The sequence below is a fragment of the Callionymus lyra genome, chromosome 6, assembly GCF_982586985.1.
Source record: "Callionymus lyra chromosome 6, fCalLyr1.hap1.1, whole genome shotgun sequence".
Lineage (NCBI taxonomy): Eukaryota > Metazoa > Chordata > Actinopteri > Syngnathiformes > Callionymidae > Callionymus > Callionymus lyra.
This window is the reverse complement of record NC_141823.1, coordinates 26,993,520-26,999,928: the sequence shown is the minus strand read 5'-3', so window position 1 is coordinate 26,999,928 and position 6,409 is coordinate 26,993,520.

Here is a 6,409-nt window from a genome sequence, read left to right as displayed (position 1 = left end):
ACTTCATACATACAGCAAATTGGGTGGTTTGTACATTTCTATCAATTGACTTCGCAACATCAAAAAAGCCGCCCTGGGTCACAACGAAAAGCTGAGTTTGAGACCTCTGCTCTAAAGCGTGTCTTCAGGATCTCTTCAATTCTTCAAAGGTCCATTGACCTCCAAGAGATGTTCGGTTCCGTCAGCCTAGAAGAAGTGTTTCCTCCAGCTTGGTTACTCCCACTGGACGACGATACCCCAGGATGTCCAGCTCTACTTTGGGAGAAGTCTACCTTTGAAAGATGGTACCAGTGGTAGCAGTTTGGAAAAGTTCTTCAGCTCTTCTGGTATCCAGACGACAAAAGCCACCATCTCTTCTCCTGGATCTGCTCCCCGTTGAACACCAGATGCTTAATCGACTCAAACTCAGTGTTCTTTTCTTGAGGCAGTTCTACTTTGAGCCTCAAATAGATGACTTAGCTTCTCACAGAAACACACACTCTGGGGAAAACATACGGCTGCTGTTGGAAACACACACATATTTAGAAGTACATTTTATTTTCAGTGGAAAAAACCCAATGTTTTATCTGTATCTGGTCTTTTATTTAACTCACGTTATCAACATGTCACTCTCGAGTCAGTATGACAAGGCATGGTCTCTTCTTTTGACCGAGAGATTACATCTCCGAAGAATAAACGTATCAAACAGCAACACAAGCAACACTTTGAAAATGTGAAACCACATTTTTTTTTTGTACACATGCCTTGTCATTGTGTGAATTTTTTTTTTTAGAAAAATATATATAAAGTCGTCGACTGAACTGAACGGTTGGTTGTGGAAAATGAAAGATTTAATAAGACAAAATGTTTCTCAGAAGTAGCTCAAGCATCACAAGACCGAGGCCACAAACACACGCATGACACGCATGGCCACTGACTGTGGAAAACAGGATACAGGGTGCTTCGCAACAGGAAATGTTGCACTCCTCCTCTGCAGAACATCAGTTTGACCAAAATGACTGCAGGTCGATGTCCACACTCTGTAACTCCCTCAGTAGCGTTTGGTATTTCGTAACTCTTGAGTAAGTTGAGTAATTCCACTAAAACGCAGAAAACAAAAGACGCTTCAGAGCATTTCAGAAACATTTTAATGTTTAAGCACAAACTTGAATTGGTGATGATTTCATCAACACTTGAACTCGCGGAGAAATGTTTATGTCATAAGAAATAATTGATTTAATATGTCGTCTATTTAGACTCTTCGGTGAAAACAACCTTCAGTGAATCATTTTCAGTTTATCATCTTCTTAAACATTTTGTTAAAAACAACACAATATTATTATAATTGTTATTATGTCTTAATTAATAACCCTTATTTAAAGACGATCTTTCACTTAATGTAGCTGACTATTTTCATTTTTTAATATAAAGGTATCTCAGCTGCTTGTTTTCTGAATACTTGATTAACATTTTGAGTGATTTTACAATATTTTACATAGAAAACTCGAAATCTATCTTTAAATAATATCTTCCCTTGTTTAAACGTTGTTGTTGAATACCTATATATTTAATTATTTTGTTTCTCAATGCTGCAATGAACAGTTTTTTTTAACCTTTAGCTTTGACTTTTAAAAACTAGATCGATACAAATGAATATGTGTTTTCCTTTTGACTTTGTGATGTTTCTCAATAAGAATATCAGTTATTCATATACAATCTGAAAGACTGTTACACAAATCATTAAGAATAGAATGTTGCTTAATCAAATGTTTCTATTGTTCGATACACTTACAAACTCTTAAACCATTTTTAACTCAATAAACCCAACAATTAATATTGATAATCTTTAAAAATCAACAGAACACAAAACTAAACGGATACATTATTAAAATAAATGAATGAGGTTAAATCAAATGAAAATACAAAAATCAAGATAAACTGTCATCGAATCTGATGCTCTTTATTAAACAATATACTAGGAAGGTTTCTGTCTTCCTTAAACATGATTTACCTCGCAGTCGTGTTGAGACAGCAGCGAGGAAACGCCCACATTTACACCAATAGAAGAGTTAAAACAAATCTTACCATCGGCCTCTTCTCAGCATGAGTCCGGAGAGAATGTTTCTCCTCCGATGAGCAAATTGACAAAGCCGTTCGAAAAATTCTGGCTTTCTATATATCTGAATTAGCAGGGGAACTAAAAACTTCCTTAATTCTACCAATTTTAGGTTGGTAACATAGGACTTGTTCTTCTTCTCCTTCTCCTTCTTCCTTATTAAAACAAGAAGGTGACAAAACTTCCTAAATGTAAAGTCTGACCCAGTTTGACTTGACTCGTTCATGGTTACAGTTTCTCGCCGGACTCACTATTTCACTCTTTCACTCATATTTTTATAAACTAGGTGAAGCAAGAAGTTATTGAAATCCTCTTTTAGAATAATGTGTCCGTATGATCACTTATATATCACTGTTGATAAAGTATGGCGACACAATAGAAATCTCACATGTACATTTCTTACCAGATCAAAATGATTTGCTAAAAATAAACGTAAAATTAACAAAGTGACAATATTAAAAACCTCCAATAAATCATGTTTTTTAAGTGTATCCCCCTCTTAAACATTTTTATAAACACTATTCTTATTAATATTATTAAGTCTAAACTAATAAACCTTTTTTTTTTGCGTACTATTTTAATTTTTAATTACTAAAGGTATCTCAGCTGCTTGTTTCAGAATATTGTATCTTGATAATTCAACCCAGCTTGTCTATTATCAAAAGGGAAGCATCAACAAAATCTGACGGAGGGAAATATATTTAAATATGTTAGTTATAACTAGATAGAAAAGGTGCACGTCTAACTTCGGAGGCACGTGAAGGTTGATCAAGGTGCACACTTATGACAGGGCGACGGACACGGCATCTGGAATGACTCAAGATACCTCCATATGTCGTGATCGGGATCATGAGGAAACTTAAACTCTTGTAATTCGGAAGTAAATACAATGTCATCATATTAAAGCTAAGGGGAAACCATTTATAATACTTAAGATGATTTGAGTCATGAGTAAACCTCTGTTATTCTATAAATGGATAAAAAGCCTCTAGGAAACCAGGTAGAAATTCTTGTTACCTGGTTACTAATTTTTTTAGTCACCCATTGACAAATCTTAAACTGTCATCCCTGACTCAGAGAGGTTGGACTTATGTAAGTATATCTGTGCTATAAGAATATTAAATGAATATTTTAGATTATGTATAAATCTTAAAACTTCCAAGTTTTTATTGGAAAGTTTGTGTTATCTCACAGAGGCGTTGAAACAAATGTGTTTGTGGTATCCCTTGTGTTGTCTTTGGGTCAAGGTGAATGACCTCCACCACTGCATATATATTTATGAAAGCCAGGGACACAAGGGATACCACAAACACATTTGTTTCTGCACCCCCAGGTCACCTCATCACTAAATTCATCACTCAATATTGTACTGGAAGAAATATAGTGTATTTCCATATTGAGTGAACATGTTAGTCATCGACCTTTAACGTTTAAAACCTTTGACACATTTGCGGCTTAAATATACAATCAAAAGTCCAGATGATGACAAAGATTGACACAATAGAGCCGACGAAGATGCAGTTTTGTCTGTGTGAGCGATTTTCCCAGGGGTTTCAGTGACCATCATGTGTTTCACAATCACCCCGACAGTCACTTGACAGGCGAGCAGCGGGACATCCAGCCGTCTCACTTCTGATTCCTCTTTCCTCATTTTCCGTGAGATCAGATTCTGACCGCCGTGGTGCCAAAAAAGTTTGCACCAAGACAAGGTTTTGGTTTCTAACGACATGGTTAACTAGGTGTAAACATATTTGAATTTGAATCATCTCATGGAAACATTTTTATCACCAACAACCAAATAAGGTTGGAGTTGCTCGTCTCTAAGAAGTTCCTCTTTCTCTCCGTGTTGCTCAAGACTTAAGAAGGATGAGTCAGTGTGGCTATGCTATATCACGTGGTCTGTTATCTTGTTATCACCTCCTGTCTCGCCAAAATATGTTTATCTCTCGAAACAGACCTGCCCTGAAACATGTGACCTTGATGCTGAATTATTTTATTTCCATTTTAGGACAGACTTGATTAAATTGAAGTGTTTCTGGTTTAGTTGACAGAGTGAAATAACTAATGAGTAAATAAATAAATAAATGCTAACATCCCCATTGCTATCAATCATAACTGCCCAGGGCTCCCCCTAACGGAAAGGCAGGTAATGACAGTTAAATTATTATTGTTTCAATCTAAATCTATGATACTAGATACACTTTTAAAGGTGGACGTCCTTCAATGTTAAAAAAAAAACAAACAAACGTGACAGGCCAGCTGTAAAAAGAAGAATAATGTTGTTTTTTTTTTAATTGTTTCTAAATTAAATATTGATTTGCTGTTTTGGTCGTGGCTAAAATACATAAATATTCTTCCATTGATTTTACTTTCAACGACGAAGAAGAAGAGAAACTAAAGAGCAGCTTCTTCACTGTTGTCAGCAAACATTCTGGACCTCCAGAAATTTTGATTGACATTTTTTTTAAGTTTGGAATAGTTGATGGAAGAGGTTTTGTTGGGTTAAGCGATGTAATGTGATTGTGCATCCAAACTTTTACAAGGTTCTATTCATATTTAAGAAAATACACGTGTAAAAATTACAAACGTTTTATATAATGAATAATACAAATCATTGTTTCATTGTTAACTCTTTCAAACAGTTTTGGCAGTGAAAGTTTCAATAGGATGTGATCAGAGACAACACATTCTTTTCCATTTCCACACCATTTAAATGTAGTCAATGTTTTTGGACTGTAAAAGAAAATGGATGATTTCTATCAGGGGACTTTCTCAGCATGTTAGCTGAACAAGCATGCTAAACATGAATTTATAAAATATATTATAAGTAAAAAATATTTATATGTTCTTGCATAACGACTTGAGAGAATATTTCACATGACAATTAACTATTTACGTCAGAATATTTCATCAATTTAATTCAGCGATCTTCCAAGCAAGAGATCAGCTGTTTTGATTGACAGATAATCTCTTTGGGCGATTTAGTAAGTAAAGTAAGTAATGGTTATTTGTAAAGCGTCTTTCTAGACCAGGGTCAGAATGTGCTTTAACAATCAAATACAATACACAGTTAAAATATATACTTTAAAAGGTCAAGACACAAGACGTTGGACCTCATGTTTGACTTTCCTGCTTTGATAATCCAGACCCAATATACCAAATGCAAACCATATTACCAAACCAGTCAAATAAAGAACATATTGGGTTAATTTGTCTTCAACCCCTGATATTTTGCCTGTTTTTTTTTTCATTACTAAATTGTAAGTAAGTAAGTAAGTCATTTATATTTGTAGAGTGCTTTTCCAGACCAGGGTCACAAAGCACTTGAACAATCAAAACAAAATCCAATAAAATATATACTAAAAAGATCAAGATAACACCTAGGACAACACAGGAGTCTCAGAGAATCATGGAAAAGCCTGCACAAATAAAAATTTCCCAAAATGTTTCTTGAAGGAGTCAGTAGATCATCAAACACAGAGGGAGAGGAAGATCGTTTCAGAGCTTAGGAGAAACAGCCTGGAAGGATTTCTCTCCTCTGGTCCTGAACCGTGTCGGGGAACCATCAGTAGATTCTGATCCATAGACCTAAGAGCCCGAGCTGGGGTGTAAGGCTGGATCAGATCACTGAACCAGAATTTTTAAATTGATCCTGAAAGAAACTGGAAGCTAGTGAAGAGTTTTAAGGATCAGGGAAATTTAATTTATTCTACTAGAGCGAGTCAGAATTCTCGCTGCAGAGTTTTGTATTAGCTGCAGGCGAGACAACTCCTTCTTGTTTAGACATGAAAACAAACTGTTACAATAGTCCAGGCGAGAAAACACAAACGCATGGATTACAAGCTCCAGATCATGTTGTGACAACATTTTCCTAAGTTTAGAGATTTTTCTCAGTTGGAGGAAAAAGTTTATGGTCAGTTTTCTGCAGTGTTGAACTAGAGACATGTCTTTGTGAAATACAACACCCAGACAAAGAGAGTGGCCTATGGGTTCATTTTCTAACTAAATGGCTGGTACAAACACGCAAACCTTCAGGAACCGTTTTTTGGGGCTGCAGTGTCAAACAAATCGTATACCTATGTTTATCAAAATAAAATACCAAAAACAAAGCAACAAAATGGACCACAAAATTAAAATGTTTTACAAGAATAATATGACTGAGGGAATCGGTTGACAAGCTTTGTCAATCTTTTCAACCGGTAGGACGTGACGTCATTATTTTCAAATACTGGTATATTGTGAGCATGGAAACATGGAGAATAATAAAACAGAGGCTTTTTTGTTTGTTTTCACAGGTTTTACATCTTTTAGTTT